At 39.6% G+C, this 20,652-nt stretch overlaps 1 pseudogene; it reads left to right on the top strand.

Annotated features, from left to right (window-relative positions):
• The first annotated feature begins 202 nt into the window (after window positions 1-202).
• On the top strand, window positions 203-18,662 carry LOC116750987 (annotated as a pseudogene).
• Window positions 18,663-20,652: the final 1,990 nt, after the last annotated feature.

Here is a 20,652-nt window from a genome sequence, read left to right as displayed (position 1 = left end):
GGGTGGAGATGGGTCTTGTCCCTCTGATGGGTAGGGCCGTGTCAAGGGGTTCATTTAGATGCAGCTGTGGGCTCAGGAAGACTTTAGGCAGTCTGTCTTCTGATGGGTGGGTCTGTGGTCCTTCCCTGTTGGTTGCTTGGCCTGAGGCACTCCAGCACTGAAGCTTTCAGGCTGTTTTGTAGGGCTAGGTCTTGGTGTCATAATGGCGGCCCCCTGGAGAACTCATGTTGATGAGTATTCCCCAGTATCTTCTCCACCTGTGTCCTTGTCCCCACAAAGAGCCACAGCCACCCTCAGCCTCCCCAGGAGACCCTGCAAGACCATCAGGTAGGTCAGGCTCAGGATCCTATGAAGTCACTGCTTTCCCCCTTCTTCCTGGTGTGCACAAGACCTTGTGTGCACCCTCCAAGAGTAGCGTTCCTGTTTCCCCCAGTCCTGTGGAGTTCCTGTGATCAAACTCTACTGGCCTTCAAAGCCAAATTCTCTGGGGGCTCCTCCTCTTGATGCCAGACCCCCAGACTGGGAGCCTGATGTGGGGATCAAAACTCTCACTCCTTTGGGAGAACCTCTGCAATATATTTATTTTCCAGTTTGTGGGCCGCCCTCCCAGCTGGAATGGGATTTGATTGTATCATGAATGTGCCCCTCCTACCATCTCATTGTGGCTTCTTCTTTGTTTGTGATGTAGAATATCTATTTTTGGTAGGTTCCAGTATTTTTTTTCCAATGACTGCTCAGCAGTTAGTTGTGATTTTGGTGTTTTCGTGAGAGGAGGTGAGCTCAAGCCCTTCTACTCTGCCATCTTGTCTCCAACCTCTGCATCTACTACTCATCACACTAGTTTCCAGAAAGGATGCTGGGCCCTAACAAGGACATTTATTTGGACCAAATAAGGAGTTGGAATGATGGCAATTGGTGTCATTGTTTTCTTCTTTTTTTTTTTCTGGCATCTGCATCCAATAAAGAGCCTTAAAAATGTGTCTGTTCCTAAGAACATATAATGCAATCATCCCACCTGTGTGGGGTCAGAACGGTTGGGGAATGCTGGTCCTCATGCCATGGATTCTCTAGCTTGGTTTGCAAACTGGTAGCACATAAGTGTCATGCAGTTAACAAGAATGCTTCATTTGCCATATATGGTGTTTTTATATACATGTAAAAAACCCAGAAATAGAAAAATTAGAATCATTGGATCAGTAAAATCATATTTAGTAAGAGTTTATTGTGCATGTAAGAACAGTTTGTGAACTGAGAGCTCTCAAACCAGCAGTGGAATGAGGCACAGAGGTATGTTACAGGTCAATTTATATAGTGAAAATGCAGAGGCTGCTTATGCTTTACAATGATTGGTTATATAGCATTAGAGTTTTCTTAGTGATAAAAGATTGGTTAAAAGAAGATATCTCATGCCAATTTTGGGCAACAGTTTATGTTTCATTTATGATTTTCACAGGCCAGAAGTGGCCCAGTGTTTTGTTTTGTTTTGTTTTGTTTTTTTGCGGTACGTGTACCTCTCACTGCTGTGGTCTCTCCCATTGCGGAGCACAGGCTCTGCTCTGGACGCCCAGGCTCAGCGGCCATGGCTCACGGGCCCAGCCGCTCCACGGCACGTGGGATCCTCCTGGACCGGGGCATGAACCCATGTCCGTTGCATCAGCAGGTGGACTCTCAACCACTGCACCACCAGGGAAGCCCTGGCCCAGTGTTTTTGCTTACTTCTTTAGGATAAGCTAAATTGTTTCACTTATGTGGCTTAGTGTTTTTTCTGCTCAGGAAATTTTCAAGTTTGCTTTCCATTTTGTATTTTACTTTGTATCTATCTGCAATTATTGTTTATTTATTTGTTTATACACCCATGTAACTGCCATCTCAGGATAGAGGACATTTCCATTATCCCAAACAGTTCCAAGGTGCCACTTCCCAGTTAAACCCCCTTTCTCCAAGGCAAGAACTGTTCTGACATCTACACCACAGCTTAGTTTTGCTGTCCTAGAGCTTCATGTAAATGAATTGTAGATACTCTTTTGTGCCTGACTTCTTTCAGTCAGCATAATGTTTATCATCCATGTTGGTGCATGTACCAGTACTTTGATTCACTTTATTGCTGAGTACTATTCCATTGTATGAATATACCACAATTTATTTGTTTACTTGATGATAAACATTTGGATTGTTTCCAGTTTTGGGCTATTATCAATCAAGTTGTTATACAACTTTCTATGCAATTCTTTTCTTTTTAATTGAAGTACAGTTGATTTACAATATTGTGTTAGTTTCAGGTGTACAGTAAAGTGATTTGGATATATATGTCCAATTCTTTTCCATTATAGGTTATTACAAGATATTGAATATAGTTCCTTGTGCTATACAGTGAATCCTTGTTTTTTATTTTATATATAATAGTGTGTATCTGTTAATTCCATACTCCTAATTTATCCCTCTCTCCCTTTCCTCTTTGGTAACCATAAGTTTGTTTTCTATGTCTGTGAGTCTGTTTCTGTTTTATAAATAAGTTCAGTTGTACTATTTTTTAGATTGTACATATAATTGATACCATATAATACTTGTCTTTCTCTGTCTGATTTACTTCACTTAGTAGTATAGTCTTTAGGTTCATCCATGCTGCTGCAAATGGTATTATTTAATTCTTTTTTTTATGGCTGAGTAGTATTTCATTGTGTGTGTGTGTGTATATATATATATCAAATCTTTTGTTTTTAACATCTTTATTGGAGTATAATTGCTTTACAATGGTGTGTTAGTTTCTGCTTTATAACAAGGTGAATCAGTTATACATATATATATGTTCCCATATCTCTTCCCTCTTGCATCTCTCTCCCTCCCACTCTTCCTATCCCACCCCTCTAGGTGGTCACAAAGCACTGAGCTGATCTCCTTATGTTATGCGGCTGCTTCCCACTAGCTATCTATTTTATGTTTGGTAGTGTATACATGTCCATGCCACTCTCTCACTTTGTCACAGCTTACCCTTCCCCCTCCCCATATCCTCAAGTCCATTCTCTAGTAGGTCTGTGTCTTTATTACCATCTTACCCCTAGGTTCTTCATGACCTTTCTTTTTTTTTTCTTAGATTCCATATATATGTGTTAGCATACGGTATTTGTCTTTCTCTTTCTGACTTACTTCACTCTGTATGACAGACTCTAGGTCCACCCACCTCACTACAAATAACTCAATTTCATTTCTTTTTATGGCTGAGTAATATTCCATTGTATATATGTGCCACATCTTCTTTATCCATTCATCCGATGATGGACACTTAGGTTGCTTCCATCTCTGGGCTATTGTAAATAGAGCTGCAATGAACATTTTGGTACATGACTCTTTTTGAATTATGGTTTTCTCAGGTTATATGCCCAGTAGTGGGATTGCTGGGTCGTATGGTAGTTCTATTTGTAGTTTTTTAAGGAACCTCCATACAGTTCTCCATAGTGGCTGTATCAATTGATGGTTTTCCTTTGTATTATTCTTGAGTTCCTTTCTGTTTGGTTTTTGTGAATCTAATGTACGTTTTGATTTGTGGTTACCCTGGCTTTCAACTATGTTAACATAACTATATCTACTTTCTTTAGACCGGTAGTCATATAAGCTCAAACACATTCTAAAAGATCTACATTTTCTTACTCCCCTCCCCCACATTTTGTGATTTTGATGTTCTATTTTAAATCTTCATGTTTATCCTTTTGCTGGTCATTGTAGTTATAATTATTTTCACAGAATTTTTTTTAATATATGTATTAGCTTATTTAAATGATCTTAAATCCTTTTATATATTTGCCTTTCCCACTGTAGTTTACCCTTTCACATAGATTCTTGGTTCTTTTCTATTTAGAGAAAACCTTTCAATATTTCTTTTAGGATATGTTTATTCTATATTCTTTTAGCTTTTGCTTATCTGAGAAATTCTTTCTTGCTCTTTTTATTCTAAATGGTGATCTTGCTGGGTAGAGTACCCCAGGTTTCAGGTTTTTTCCTTTCAGGATTTTGAATATATCTTGCCACTCCCTCTGGCCTGCAAAGTTTCTGTAGACAAATCAGCTGATAACTTTCTGAGGGTTCCCTTGAAACTGACTCTTTGTTTTTCTCTTGCTGCCTTTGGAATCCTCTCTTTAACAACTTTTGCTATTTTAATTATGATATGCCTTGGTGTGTGTCTGCTTGGGTTCATCTTGTTTGGGATCCTCTGTGCTTCCTTTACCTGGATATCTTTTTCCTTCTTTGGGTTTGGGAATTTTTCAGGCAAAATTTCTTCAAATACAATTTTTTTTTTTTTTTCCAGTACGCAGGCCTCTCACCGCTGTGGCCTCTCCCGCTGCAGAGCACAGGCTCCGGACGCGCAGGCACAGTGGTTATAGCCCACGGGCCCAGCCGCCCCGCGGCACGCAGGAGCCCCCCGGACTGGGGCACGAACCCGCGTCACCCACATCGACAGGCGGACTCTCAACCACGGCGCCACCACGGAAGCCCTCTTCAAATACATTTTTAATTCCCTTTTCTCTTGCTTCTTCTTCTGAGATTACTATTATGTGTAGATTGTCATGCTTCATATTATCCCATAAATCTTGTATGTTGATTTCATTTTTAAAAAATTTGCCTTTCTGGGGAATTCCCGGGCAGTCCAGTGGTTAGGACTCCATGCTTCCACTGCCAGGGGCCTGGGTTTGATCCCTCATTGGGTAACTAAGATCCTGCAAGCCACTCGGGGCTGCTAAATGTCTTTCTGTCTGTTCTTTTTTAAAAATATATTTATTTATTTATTTAGTTGCACTTGATCTTAGTTGTGTCAGGCAGGCTCTTTAGTTGTGGCTTGTAGGCTCCTTAGTTGAGGCACATGGGCTCCTTAGTTGCGGCACATGAACTTTTGGTTGCGGCATGCATGTAGGATCTAGTTCCCTGACCAGGGATTGAAGCCAGGCCCCCTACATTGGAAGCGTGGTGTCTTATCCACTGCACCACCAGGGAAGTCCCCCGTCTCCTGTTCTGATTGTGTGATTTCCATTATTCTGTCTTTTAGATCACTTATTTTTTCTTCTGCATTATTTAGTTTGCTATTTATTGCCTTTAGCTCAGTTTTCATCTTGGGAATTGAGTGGTTTAATTTTGAGTGGTCTTTATAGTTTCTAGTTCCTTGTTACAGTGGTCTGCATTTCTAACAATAGTCTTTCTTAATTCCTTCAGCATTTTTATCTCCCTTTTGAACTTGGGGTCTGGTAGACTGGAGAGGTCTGTTTCTTTGTTCTTTCAGCAGATTTCTCTTGTTCTTTTAATTGGGAATAGTTCCTCTGCATTTTCATTTTACTTATATTTCTCTGACTGTGAATTTAGGAGAAACAGTTATCTACGGTGGTCTTAAAGGGCTGTTTTCATGTGGGAGCAACCTTGTGTAGACTGTGTGCACCCAATATTTTTGGCGAGAGTTGTTTTTGGTGTGGATGCTTGCTATGTCTTTCCTCAGGGTGTGCTGCCCTTGTCCCCTTGATAAGGGGTGTGTTGGTATTGTGGTGACCAGAGCCTGCACTGGATGCTGGGCAGGGCCTCCTCTTTGCTCTGTGGTTGTCACATCCCCATTGGGGGCAGGATCTCCTCCCCAGCTGTTGGAGTAGAAGCCCCCAGATCTGATTCTAAGCTGTAGTGTAAAGTAGGTGGTACTGGAGTGCTCCCTCTGGGAAAGGAGCCACTGTGTATTCTTCCCCAGGAGGTGTCTACTGGGATGTGCAACTCTGTGATGCCACCTGCCACCCGATGTGCACACCCACAAAGATCACTGTTGCTGGTGTTGCCCTCGGGGGCCACCTCCACCGTGGTAGTGCCAGAAATTGGCTCAGATAACCCTCAGGCATATGTGTGCACTCACAAAGCTGAGGAGGAAACCCACCAAAGCCATGCTCCTGCATCCAAATAGGGATTGCCGGTAATCAGCTCAGATTTCAGCCCCGCCTCCAAGTGTGTATGCCCACAAAGTTCACAAAATCCATGGTGGCCAGAGCCATGCCCAGTCTGAGCATGCTGATAATGAGGCTGCTAAGGTGCACCCGCCCCCCTCCCTTTCCTTGTTGACAATGGGGCTCTTACTGCAGACCTGTGCTTGTCCTGTGTGCACACCCAGTTGTCACCCTGGCCACACTTCATGCCCTTTGGGCTGTCTCTGTGCAGCCAAATCAAATCCTCTCCCTGGGTCTCTTTCCTGAAGCCCCAGTCACTGTGCACACCAACAGGCACATGTCTTGCACTGGGAAGGGTGGTGATGTGACCAGGACCATATGTGCTGGCCTCTCTTTACCCTGTGGAGCACAGGCCATCTCCCACACTCTCCTCTCAATCCTCTGAAGCTCTCTATCTGTCTGGGTGGACCTCGCAGCTGGTGAAAGAGATTCCTAGGGTTAGGGAACATTTCCTCTTTCACAGCTCCCTCTCAGGGGCACAGTTCCTGTCCTGATTCCTCTTCTTCTCCCTTTCCCCTTCATCCTACCTGGTTATGTGGGATTCGTTCTTGCAGTTTTGGTTGTACGAGATCTTCTGCAGGCTTTCAGTAGGTATTCCATGAGAATTGTTCCACATGTAGATGTATTTTTTTTTTTTTTTTTTTTATGCGTTACGCGGGCCTCTCACTGTTGTGGCCTCTCCCGTTGCGGAGGACAGGCTCCGGACGCGCAGGCTCAGCGGCCATGGCTCACGGGCCCAGCCGCTCCGCGGCATGTGGGATCTTCCCAGACCGGGGCACGAACCCGTGTCCCCTGCATCGGCAGGCGGACTCTCAACCACTGCGCCACCAGGGAAGCCCTGTAGATGTATTTTTGATGCATTTGTTGGAGGAGGCCGGCTCCACATCCCTCTACTCCTCCATCTTGATCTACACCTATGCAAGTCTTTTTATGGACATATGCTTTATTTTTTTGGTTGAATACCTATGGCTAGAATGTTGGGTTATAGGGGAGGTATATGTTCAATTTCCTAAGAAACTGTCAAACTGTTTCTCAGAGTGGTTTTATAATTTTATATTCTCACCAGAAATGTATGACAGTCCCAATTGCTTTATATCCCCTCCAGTATTTGGGATTTTCAGTCTTTTTAGTATTAGCCATTCTAGTAGGTGTGTGGTAATATTTCATTGTTGTTTTAATTTGCATTTCATTTATGAGAATGTTGAACATCTTTTCATGTACTTATTGGACATTCATGTATCTTCTTTTATGTAATGTCTATTCCAATCTTTTGTCCACTTAAAAATTGGTAACCATTGTAATGGGTCATTTGTCTCCTTATATACTTGTAAGAGTTCTGTATATATTCTGGATATAAGACCTTTGTCAGGTGAATAAATTACAAATATTTTCTCCTCATCTATGGCTTTCCTTTTCACTTCATTAATGGTGTCTTTTGGAGAGTCTATGTTTCTAATTTTTATAAATCAGCTAAAAATTTTATTGTTAGTGCTTATTATATTCTATCTAAGACAACTTTAATTATCCCAAGGTCATGAAGATTTCTACCAACGTTTTCTTCTAGACGTTTTATACTTTCTTTTTTTTAATTGACAGAATTCAAAATATAACAATAATTCAGTAAATTTTTTTCAATACAGGTATACTAATGAGAAAATGGAATTTTATTTTGGGGATATTTTGCTTATTGTGATTCAAAGTTATGTTTCTTATCAAAATCTGTTGCAAATGCTGATCAGTAGTGATATTTTATGTATTTCATTTTTGATAATGTCTCTTCACGTAGATAGGTACTGCTGAGTACTGATACTGTCCATGAGCATATGATTTTTTCCCATTTAATACTTTTATTGAGATATAATTCACATAACATAAAACTCATTATTTTAAAGTGTACAAGTCAGGGTTTTTCAGCATATTCAATATCTTGTACAACTATGAGCACTATCTAATTCTGGAACACTTCCATCAACCCCACAGAGAAACCCTGTACTTAGTAGTCAGTCTCAATTTTCCCCTCTTCTCATTCCTTGTCAAATACTAATCTACTTTCTGTCTCTATCGATTTACCTATTCTGGACATTTCATATAAACAGAATCATAAAATCTGTGGCTTTTTATGTCTGGCTTCTTTCATTTAGGATAATGTTTTCAGAGTTCATCTACATTGTAGCATGTGAAAGTACTTCATTCTTTTTTATGGATGAATAATATTCCATTGTTTGGATATGCTATGTATTGTTTATCTATTCATCAGTTGTTGGACATATAGGTTTTTTCCACTTTTTGCCTATTATGAATAATGCTGCTATGAACATTCATGTACAAGTTTTTGTGTGAAAATATGTTTTAAGTTTTCATTGGTATATTCCCTGAAATGATTGAGTCATATGGCAACTCTGTGTTTAAATGAAGAAGTACCACACTGTTTTCCACAACAGCCAAATCATTTTACATTCCCACCAGCAAGGCACAGGATTCCAGTTGTTCTACATACTTGCCAAAATTTGCTACTTCTTTCCTTCCTTCTTTTCTTTTTCTTTTCTTTCTTTCTTTCTTTCTTTCTTTCTTTCTTTCTTTCTTTCTTTCTTTCTTTCTTTCTTTCTTTCTTTCTATCATCTTTCTTTCTGTCTTCCTTTCTTTCCATCTGAGTGGCTTTCAAGTGGTGTTTTGGTGGTTTGATTTGCATTTTCTAATGACTAATGATGTTGAGCATCTTTTCATGTTCTTATTGACCATTTGTATATCTTCTTATAGTTTTAGTATTCGTATCTATCATCAATTTTATTATTTTTTGTGTTTGGTATGAGGTAAGAGCTGAGATTCATTTTTTTTCTCCACTCATATATCTAGTTGATCTAGCCCATTTGTTGAAAAAACTTCTTAAGTTGTCCCCTGGGGTAAGCAGAGTAAGGACTCTACAAAGATGTCCTCATCCTAATTCCTTGAATATTACATTATATAGCAAAAGAGGAATTAAGGTAGCAGGTAGAATTAAGGCTGCTTACCAGTTGACCTTATGATAAGGATATTATCCTGGATTATCTGAGTGAATTCAATGTGATCACAGAGGTCCTTAAATGAGGAAGAGGGAGACAGAAGAGGAGGTCAGAGTGATGTAATGTGCTAAGAAATTGGCCTACTATAGCTGGCTTTGAAAATGGAGGAAGGCGCCATATGCCTCTAGAATGTAGGCAGCCTCTAGAAGCTAGAAAGGAAACATTTTCCCTAGGGTCTCTAGAAAGGAATGATGTCCTGGTGACTCTTTGATTTTAGCCTGGTTAGATCCATTGGGACTCCTGAATTGACAAATTGTAAGATAATAAATTTGTATTGTTTTAAGCACTAAGTTTGTGGTAATTTGTTATAGCAGCCATAGAAAACCAATATTTTCCCCAAGATTCCTGCCCTCTGGTATACATGCTCTGTATAATCCCTTCCCCTTGGGTGTGATTAAGATTTATGAATATGATGGGTGATCATTCCTGTGATTATGTAATGCTATATGGCAGAAGAGATTTTTCAGATATACTGAAGGTCTTCAATCAATTAACTTTGGGTCAATCAAAAGGAAGCTTATCTTCTATTGGCCTGACCTTAAAAGAGGTCAGAGAGATTCAAAGTGAAAGAGACTCTCTTGTTGGCTTGAAGGAGCAAACTGCTACATTAAGGAGAACATCACATAACAGAGAACAGTAAGTGGCCTCTAGGAACTAAGGGCTTCAGTCCTACAACTGCAAGGAATTAAATTCTTCCAACAACATGAACGAGCTTGGAACAAGAGTCAAAGTTCCATATGAGAATGCTAGCTGGTGAACACCTTGATTTTAGCCTTTTGAAAACTTAAGCAGAGAACCCAGGTACACCACACTAGGGCTTCTGACCTACAGAAATATGTGAAACATATAACTATATATAAAATAACATATCAGTATTGGTTTCTTTTGTTTTTTTCTACATCTTTAATGGAGTATAATTGCTTTACAATGGTGCGTTAGTTTCTGCTTTATAACAAAGTGAATCAGTTATACATATACATATGTTCCCATGTCTCCTCCCTTTTGCATCTCCCTCCCTCCCACCCTCCCTATCCCACCCATCCAGGTGGTCACAAGGCACTGAGCTGATCTCCCTGTGCTATGCGGCTGCTTCCCACTAGCTATCTACCTTATGTTCGGTAGTGTATATATGTCCCTGCCACTCTCACTTTGTCACAGCTTACCTTTCCCCTTCCCCATATCTTCAAGTCCATTCTCTAGTAGGTCTGTGTCTTTATTCCTGTCTTACTCCTAGGTTCTTCATGACATTTTTTTTTTTTAGATTCCATATATATGTGTTAGCATATGGTATTTGTTTTTCTCTTTCTGACTTACTTCGCTCTGTATGACAGACTCTAGGTCCATCCAACTCACTACAAATAACTCAATTTCGTTTCTTTTTATGGCTGAGTAATATTCCATTGCATATATGTGCCACATCTTCTTTATCTATTCATCTGATGATGGACACTTAGGTTGCTTCCATCTCCGGGCTATTGTAAATAGAGCTGCAATGAACATTTTGGTACGTGACTCTTTTTGAATTATGGTTTTCTCAGGGTATATGCCCAGTAGTGGGATTGCTGGGTCATATGGTAGTTCTATTTTTATTTTTTTAAGGAACCTCCATATTGTTCTCCATAGTGGCTGTACCAATTCACATTCCCACCAGCAGTGCAAGAGTGTTCCCTTTTCTCCACACCCTCTCCAGCATTTATTGTTTCTAGATTTTTTGATGATGGCCATTCTGACCGGTGTGAGATGATATCTCATTGTAGTTTTGATATGCATTTCTCTAATGATTAATGATGTTGAGCATTCTTTCATGTGTTTGTTGGCAATCTGTATATCTTCTTTGGAGAAATGTATATTTATGTCTTCTGCCCAGTTTTGGATTGGATTTTTGTTGTTGTTGTTGTAGTTATTGAGCTGCATGAGCTGCTTGTAAATTTTGGAGATTAATCCTTTGTCAGTTGCTTAATTTGCAAATATTTTCTCCCATTCTGAGGGTTGTCTTTTGGTCTTGTTTATGGTTTCCTTTGCTGTGCAAAAGATTTGAAGTTTCATTCAGTCCCATTTGTTTATTTTTGTTTTTATTTCCATTTCTCTAAGAGGTGGATCAAAAAGGATCTTGCTGTGATTTATGTCATAGAGTGTTCTGCCTATGCTTTTCTCTAAGAGTTTGATAGTTTCTGGCCTTACATTTAGGTCTTTAATACATTTTGAGCTTATTTTTGTGTATGGTGTTAGGGAGTGTTCTAATCTCATTCTTTTACATCTACCTGTCCAGTTTTCCCAGCACCACTTATTGAAGAGGCTGTCCTTTCTCCATTGTACATTCCTGCCTCCTTTGTCATAGATAAGGTGACCATATGTGTGTGAGTTTATCTCTGGGCTTTCTGTCCTGTTCCATTGATCTATATTTCTGTTTTTGTGCCAGTACCATACTGTCTTGATTACTGTAGCTTTGTAGTATAGTCTGAAGCCAGGGAGCCTGATTCCTCCAGCTCCGTTTTTCATTCTCAAGATTGCTTTGGCCATTCGGGGTCTTTTGTGATTCCATACAAATTGTGAAATTTTTGTTCTAGTTCTGTGAAAAATGCCAGTGGTAGTTAGATAGGGATTGCATTGAATCTGTAGATTGCTTTGGGTAGTAGAGTCATTTTCACAGTGTTGATTCTTCCAATCCAAGAACATGGTATATTTCTCCATCTATTTGTATCATCTTTAATTTCTTTCATCAGTGTCTTATAATTTTCTGCATACAGGTCTTTGTTTGCTTAGGTAGGTTTATTCCTAGATATTTTATTCTTTTTGTTGCAGTGGTAAATGGGAGTGTTTCCTTGATTTCACTTTCAGATTTTTCATCATTAGTGTATAGGAATGCAAGAGATTTCTGTGCATTAATTTTGTATCCTTCTACTTTACCAAATTCCTTGATTAACTCTAGTAGTTTTCTGGTAGCATCTTTAGGATTCTCTATGTATGGTATCATGTCATCTGCACACAGTGACAGCTTTACTTCTTCTTTTCCGATTTGGATTCCTTTTATTTCCTTTTCTTCTCTGATTGCTGTGGCTAAAACTTCCAAAACTATGTTGAATAAGAGTGGTGAGAGTGGGCAACCTTGTCTTGTTCCTGATCTTAGTGGAAATGCTTTCAGTTTTTCACCATTGAGGACGATATTGGCTGTGGGTTTGTCATATATGGCCTTTATTATGTTGAGGAAAGTTCCCTCTATGCCTACTTTCTGCAGGGTTTTTATCATAAATATGTGTTGAATTTTGTCAAAAGCTTTCTCTGCATCTATTGAGATGACCGTATGGTTTTTCTCCTTCAATTTGTTAATATGGTGTATCATGTTGATTGAACTGCGTATATTGAAGAATCCTTGCATTTATGGAATAAACCCCACTTGATTATGGTGTTTGATCCTTTTAATGTGCTGTTGGATTCTGTTTGCTAGTATGTTGTTGAGGATTTTTGCATCTATGTTCATCAGTGATATTGGCCTGTAGTTTTCTTTCTTTGTGACATCCTTGTCTGGTTTTGGTATCAGGGTGATGGTGGCCTCGTAGAGTGAGTTTGGGAGTGTTCCTCCGTCTGCTATATTTTGGAAGAGTTTGAGAAGGATAGGTGTTAGCTCTTCTCTAAATGTTTGATAGAATTCGCCTGTGAAGCCATCTGGTCCTGAGTGTTGTTTGTTGGAAGATTTTTAATCACAGTTTCAATTTCAGTGCTTGTGATTGGTCTGTTCATATTTTCTATTTCTTCCTGATTCAGTCTTGGCAGGTTGTGCATTTCTAAGAATTTGTCCATTTCTTCCGGGTTGTCCATTTTATTGGCATAGAGTTACTTGTAGTAATCTCTTATGATCTTTCTGCAGTGTCAGTTGTTACTTCTCCTTTTTCGTTTCTAGTTCTATTGATTTGAGTCTTCTCCCTTTCTCTCATGTTGAGTCTGGCTAATGGTTTATCAATTTTGTTTATCTTCTCAAAGAACCAGCTTTTAGTTTTATTGATCTTTGCTATCGTTTCCTTCATTTCTTTTTCATTTATTTCTGATCTGATCTTTATGACTTCTTTCCTTCTGCTAACTTTGGGGTTTTTTTGTTCTTTCTCTAATTGCTTTAGGTGCAAGGTTTGGTTGTTTATTTGAGATGTTTCCTGTTTTTTAAGGTAGGATTGTATTGCTATAAACTTCCATCTTAGAACTTCTTTTGCTGCATCCCATAGGTTTTGGGTCATTGTGTCTCCATTGTCATATGTTTCTAGGTATTTTTTGATTTCCTCTTTGATTTCCTCCGTGATCATTTCGTTATTAAGTTGTGTATTGTTTAGCCTCCACGTGTTTGTATTTTTTACAGATCTTTTCCTGTAATTGATATCTAGTCTCACAGCGTTGTGGTCGGAAAAGATACTTGATACAATTTCAATTTTCTTCAATTTACCAGGGTTTGACTTGTGACCCAAGATATGATCTATCCTGGAGAATGTTCCATGAGCACTTGAGAAAAATGTGTATTCTGTTGTTTTGAGGTGGAATGTCCTATAAATATCAATTAAGTCCATCTTGTTTAATGTATCATTTAAAGCTTGTGTTTCTGTATTTATTTTCATTTTGGGTGACCTGTCCATTGGTGAAAGTGGGGTGTCAAAGTCCCCTACTATGAATGTGTTACTGTTGATTTCCCCTTTTATGGCTCTTAGTATTTCCTTATTTATTGAGGTGCTCCTATATTGGGTGCATAAATATTTACAATTGTTATATCTTCTTCCTGGATCAATCCCTTGATCATTATGTAGTGTCCTTCTTTGTCTCTTCTAATAGTCTTTATTTTAAAGTCTATTTTGTCTGATATGAGAATTGCTACTCCAGCTTTCTTTTGGTTTCCATTTTCATGGAATATCTTTTTCCATCCCCTTACTTTCAGTCTGTATGTGTCTCTAGGTCTGAAGTGGGTCTCTTGTAGACAGCATATATATGGGTGTTGTTTTTGTGTCCATTCAGCCAGTTTGTGTCTTTTGGTGGCAGCATTTAATCCATTTACATTTAAGGTAATTATCCATATGTATGTTCCTATTCCCATTTTCTTAATTGTTTTGGTTTGTTATTGTAGGTCTTTTCCTTCTCTTGTGTTTCTTGCCAAAGAAGTTCCTTTAGCATTTGTTTGGTTGTACTTAACTCTCTCGGCTTTTGCTTGTCTGTAAAGGTTTTAATTTCTCCATCAAATCTGAACGAGATCCTTGATGGGTAGAGTAATCTTGGTTGTAGGTTTTTCTCCTTCCTCACTTTAAATATGTCCTGCCAGTCCGGTCTGGCTTGCAGAGTTTCTGCTGAAAGATCAGCTGTTAACCTTACGAGGATTCCCTTGTGTGTTATTTGTTTTTTTTCCCTTGCTGCTTTTAATATGTTTTCTTAGTATTTAATTTTTGACAGTTTAATTAATATGTGTCTTGGCGTGTTTCTCCTTGGATTTATCCTGTATGGGACTCTGTGCTTCCTGGACTTGATTAACTATTTCCTTTCCCATATTAGGGAAGTTTTCATCTATAATCTCTTCAAATATTTTCTCAGTCCCTTTCTTTTTCTCTTCTTCTTCTGGAACCCCTATAATTCGAATGTTGGTGCATTTAATGTTGTCCCAGAGGTCTCTGAGACTGTCCTCAGTTCTTGTCATTCTTTCTTCTTTATTCTGCTGTGCAGCAGTTATTTCCATTATTTTATCTTCCAGGTCACTTATCTGTTCTTTTGCCTCAGTTATTCTGCTATTGATCCCCTCGAGAGTATTTTAAATTTCATTTATTGTGTTGTTCATCATTGCTTGTTTCATCTTTAGTTTTCTAGGTCTTTTCTAAATGTTTCTTGCATTTTCTCTATTCTATTTCCAAGATTTTGGATATCTTTACTAACATTATTCTGAATTCTTTTTCAGGTAGACTGCCTATTTCCTCTTCCTTTGTTAGATATGGTGGGTTTTTATCTTGCTCCTTCATCTGCTGTGTGTTTTTCTGTCGTCTTATTTTGCTTATCTTACTGTGTTTGGGGTCTCCTTTTTGCAGGCTGCAGGTTCGTAGTTTCCGTTGTTTTTGGTGTCTGTCCCCAGTGGCTAAAGTTGGTTCATTGGGTTGTGTAGGCTTCCTGGTGGAGGGGACTAGTGCCTGTGTTCTGGTACATGAGGCTGGATCTTGTCTTTCTGGTGGGCAGGTCCACGTCTGGTGGTGTGTTTTGGGGTGTCTGTGGACTTATTATGATTTTAGGCTGCCTCTCTGCTAATGGGTGAGTTTGTGCTCCTGTCTTGCTAGTTGTTTGGCATAGGGTATCCAGCACTGTAGCTTGCTGGTCGTTGAGTGAAGCTGGGTGCTGGTGTTGAGATGGAGATCTCTGGGAGATTTTCGCCATTTGATATTATGTGGAGCTGGGAGGTCTCTTGTTGATCAGTGTTCTGAAGTTGGCTCTCCCACCTCAGAGGCACAGCACTGACTCCTGGCTGCAGCACCAAGAGCCTTTCATCCACACGGCTCAGAATAAAAGGGAGAAAAAGTAGAAAGAAAGGAAGAAAGAAAGAGAATAAAATAAAATAAAGTAAGATAAAATAAAGTTATTAAGATAAAAAATAATTATTTAGAAAAAAAATTAAAAAAAAAACCAGATGGATAGAACCCTAGGACAAATGGTGAAAGCAAAGCTATACAGACAAAATCTCACACAGAAGCATACACATACACACTCAGAAAAAGAGGAAAAGGGGAAAAAATAATAAATCTTGCTCTCATGGTCCACCTCCTCAATTTTCGATATTTCGTTGTCTATTCATGTATTCCACAGATGCAGGGTACTTCAAGTTGATTGTGGAGCTTTAATCTGCTGCTTCTGAGGCTTCTGGGAGAGATTTCCCTTTCTCTTCTTTGTTCGCACAGCTCCCGTGGCTCAGCTTTGGATTTGGCCCTGCCTCTTAGCGCGGCTCGCGCCCGTCTCTGGAGCTCCTTTAAGCAGCGCTCTTAATCCCCTCTCCTAGCGCACCAGGAAACAAAGAGGGAAGAAAAAGTCTCTTGCCTCTTCTGCAGGTCCAGACTTTTCCCCGGACTCCCTCCCGGCTAGCCGTGGTGCACTAACCCCTTCAGGCTGTGTTCACGCTGCCAACCCCAGTCCTCTCCCTGCGCTCCAACCGAAGCCTGAGCCTCAGTTCACAGCCCCGCTCTCCCCGGTGGGTGAGCAGACAAGCCTTTTGCGCTGGTGACCGGTCGGCACCGATCCTCTGTGTGGGAATCTCTCCGCTTTGCCCTCTGCACCCCTGTTGCTGTGCTCTCCTCCTCGGCTCGAACCTTCCCCGCTCAGCCACCCACAGTCTCCGCCTGCGAAGGGGCTTCCTAGTGTGTGGAAACCTTTCCTCCTTCACAGCTCCCTCCCCCTGGTGCAGGTCCCGTCCTTATTTTCGTCTCTGTTTATTCTTTTTTCTCTTGCCCTACCCAGGTACGTGGGGAGTTTCTTGCCTTTTGGGAGGTCTGAGGTCTTCTGCCAGCATTCAGTAGGTGTTCTGTAGGAGTTGTTCCACGTGTAGATGTATTTCTTATGTATCTGTGGGGAGGAAGGTGATCTCTGTGTCTTACTCTTCCGCCATCTTCCCCCTCTTTCTCAGTATTGTTTTAAGCTGCTAAATTTGTGCTAATTCGTCATGCAATGATGGAAAAACAATGTATTTCCCATTGAATTGCCTTAGCAATGCATTGTTGAAAATCAATTGAGCATGTATGTCTGGGTCTATTTCTGGATTCTATTCTTTCCCATTGATCAGTTTGTCTGTCTTTTTACTGAAACTACTATCATTTGGCTTATCATAGCTTTATAGTACATCTTTAAAATTAGATACTAGGAGTCCTCCAACTTTGTTACTCTTTTTCAAAATTGTTTGGCTATTTTACATCCTGTGTATTTTCATATAAATAGTAGAATCAACTTTTCATTTGTACAAACAATGCTTTCTGGAATTTTGATTTGTATTATGGTTGACCATTGAACAACACTCCATGAAGTGGAAAATCCAAGTATAACTTTACAGTTGTCCCTCCGTGTCCATGGTTCCATACTGGCAGAGTCAACCAACTGTGGATTATATATTTCTGTAGTCTGTATTTATTGAAACAAATCTGCATATAAGTGGACCTGCTCAGTCTAAACCAGGGTTGTTCAAGGGTCAGCTTGAAGTTGAATTTGAAGATCAATTTGGGGAATTTTGACAGCTTAACAATATTGAGTCTTCTGATTCATGAACATGGTATATATTTCCATTAGTTTTAGTCTCCTTTAATTTCTTTCTTTTAGTGGGGAGATCTAATTAGCTTTATTCAGTGATTCAGGAATCAGGCAGCATCCCATCTAGTAAATAGAAGGATGCTCAAGGGGTTGCATAAATGGAAGGTTTTATAATCAGAAGGAGGGTAGGGAAGAAGGTATTAACAAAAGAAAAGAAAGGATTTTTTCAGGCCAGACCATCTTCCTTTAGGGGGAAGGGAACAGCAGAGGTCTTCATGATGTAGATAACCTCACTAGTGTTGATCCTGAAATTTCAGATTACGTGTTTAAAATTCACATTCCAGGGACTTCCCTGGTGGCGCAGTGGTTAAGAATCCACCTGCTAATGCAGGGGACATGGATTTAAGCCCTGGTCCAGGAAGAGCCCACATGTCACAGAGCAACTAAGCCCATGTGCCACAACTACTGAGCCAGTGCTCTAGAGTCCATGAACCACAACTGAGCCTGCATGCCACAACGACTGAAGCCCATGAGTCTAGAGCCCATGCTCTGTAACAAGAGAAGCCACTGCAATGAGGATCCTGTGTACCACAAGGAAGAGTAGCCTCCGCTCGCCACAACTAGAGAAAGACCGTGCGCAGCAATGAAGACAAAACATAGCCAAAATAATAAATAAATAAATAAATAAAATAAAATTCACATTCTTAGCTCTCTTTGTGCCTAGCACAGCCATGGCTCATGTCTCCCCCTAATCATTTTCCTAAGGAACAGACTTAAGTATGCCCTAACAGGAGATGAAATAAAGATCTGCCTGCAGTGTTTCATTAAGATTGATGGCAATGTCTGCACTGTTATAACTTACCCTGCTTGTTTTATGGACGTCATCAGCATTGGAGAGACTGGAGAGAATTTTCGTCTGATCTATGACACCAAGTATCACTTTGCTGTCCATTGTATTACACCTGAGGAGGCCAAGTACAAGTTGTGCAAAGTGAGAAGGATCTTTGTGGGGACAAAAGGAATCCTTCATCTGATGACCCATGGTGCTTGCACCACCTGCTACCCTGATCCCCTCATCAAGGTGAATGACGCCATTCAAATTGATTTGGAGACTGGCAAGATTACTAATTTCATCTAATTTGACACTGGTAACCTGTGCATGGTGACTGGAGGTGCTAACCTGGGAAGAATTGGTGTGATCACCAACCAGGAGAGACATCCTGGTTCTTCTGATGTAGTTCATGTGAAAGATGTCAATGGTAACAGCTTTGCCACTGGGCTCTCCAAGATTTTCGTTATTGGCAAAGGCAACAAACCATGGATCTCTCTTCCCCATGGAAAGGGTATCTGCCTTACCATTGTTGAGGAGAGGGACAAGAGACTGGCGGCCAAAGAAAGTAGTGGATAAAATGATCTCTAGGTGACATGATTGGAAAAGTCTTTGTACTTAATTAAAGATAATACCACATTAAAAAAATAAAATTCACATTCCTAGGAGAGGCTGAAACTGCAATGAAGTCTTGGTTTGCTGTTCTGGGAGCAAATTACTCCATTTTGGGCTTTTTTTAAAAACAATGCCAATTATATCTCAAGAAAAAGTCAGTATTTCCCTAATTTTAATGTGTGAAGGAAGGTCTCCTTTAATTTCTGTTAGCAATGTTTTATAATTTTCAGTATGGAGATCTTAGATATCTTTTGTTAAATGTGTTTCTATGTATTTAATATTGTTTCATGCTATTGTAAAATCAAAAAAAATTTTATATTCCAATTTTTATTGCTAGCATATAGAAATACATGTATTGCTAGCATATAGAAATACAATTATTTTTGTTTTTACCCTTGTATCTGTGACGTTGCTAAATTTGTTTCTTAATTTTAGTAGTTTTGTGTAGATTCTTTAGGATTGTCTATGTAGACAATCACATTTTCTATGAACAAAGGCAGTTTTATTGACTTCCTTCCATTCTTTTTGCCTTTTAGTCATTTTTCATGCTTTATTGAAGTATACAGGACCTCTAGCATAATGTTCAGTAGAAGTTGTGAGAGTGTCATGCAGTATATCACATAGTATGATACTAATTGTAGTTTTTTCATAAATGCCATTTATCAAATTGAGGAAATACATTTCTATTTCTAGTTTGCTGAGAGTTTTGGTCATGAATTGGTGTTAAGTTTTGTCAAATTCTTTTCCTGCGTCTATTAAAATGGCTATATGATTTTCCTTATTTATTTCACTAACAGGATGAATTACAGATTTGTTTTTGATTCAACATTCAAAAACTTGCATTTCTTAGAATCCACTTGGCCATGATATATAATCATTTTTATATGTTGCAGGATTCTATTTATTAATATTTTATTGAGGAATTTTTCGTCTGTGTAAGGTTCGTATTTTTCTTCCTTAAATATTTGATAGGACTCACCAATGAAATCATCTAGGCCTGTAGTTTTCATTGTGGGAAGTTCTTGGTTATGATTATTTAACAGACTTACGTTGTGGTAGATGATCTCCAAAGCTGGATGTCATCCAATTCTTCCCTTTCCGTGTGCATGCCTCTACATGCATCACCCTCACTTGAGGCTGGGGTGGTCTTTTATTTATTTTTTAACATCTTTATTAGAGTATAATTGCTTTACAATGTTGTGTTAGTTTCTGCTGTACAATAAAGTGAATCAGCTATATGTATAAATTTATCTCCATATCCCCTCCCCCTTGAGCTTCCCTCCCACCCTCTGTATCCCATCCCTCTAGGTCGTCACAAAGCATTGAGCTGATCTCCCTGTGCTATACAGCAGCTTGCCACTAGCTATTTTACATTTGTTAGGGTATATATGTCAATACTACTCTCACTTTGTTCCACCTTCCCCTTCCTGCCCTGTGTCCTCAAGTCTGTTCTCTATGTCTGCATCTTTATTCCTGTCCTGCCACTAGGTTCATCAGTACCATGTTTCTAGATTCCATATATATACGTTAGCATACAGTATTTGTTTTTCTCTTTCTGACTTACTTCACTCTGTATGACAGACTCTAGGCCCATCCACCTCACTACGAATAACTCAATTTTGTTCCTTTTAATGGCTGAGTAATATTCCATTGTATATATATGCCACATCTTCTTTATCCATTCATCTGTTGATGAACAATTAGGTTGCTTCCATGTCCTGGCTATTGTAAGTAGTGCTGCAATGAACATAGTGGTACATGTCTCTTTGTGAATTATGGTTTTCTCAGGGTATATGCCCAGTAGTGGGATTGCTGGGTCGTATGGTAGTTCTATTTTATTTATTTATTTTTTTGGCTGTGTTGGGTCTTCATTTCTGTGCGAGGGCTTTCTGTAGTTGTGGCAAGTGGGGGCCACTCTTCATTGCGGTACGCGGGCCTCTCACTATCGCGGCCT

Source organism: Phocoena sinus, chromosome 3 (genome assembly GCF_008692025.1).
Source record: "Phocoena sinus isolate mPhoSin1 chromosome 3, mPhoSin1.pri, whole genome shotgun sequence".
Classification (NCBI taxonomy): domain Eukaryota; kingdom Metazoa; phylum Chordata; class Mammalia; order Artiodactyla; family Phocoenidae; genus Phocoena; species Phocoena sinus.
Note: the sequence above shows the minus strand (reverse complement) of the source record. Positions and strands in the feature narration are given on the sequence as shown.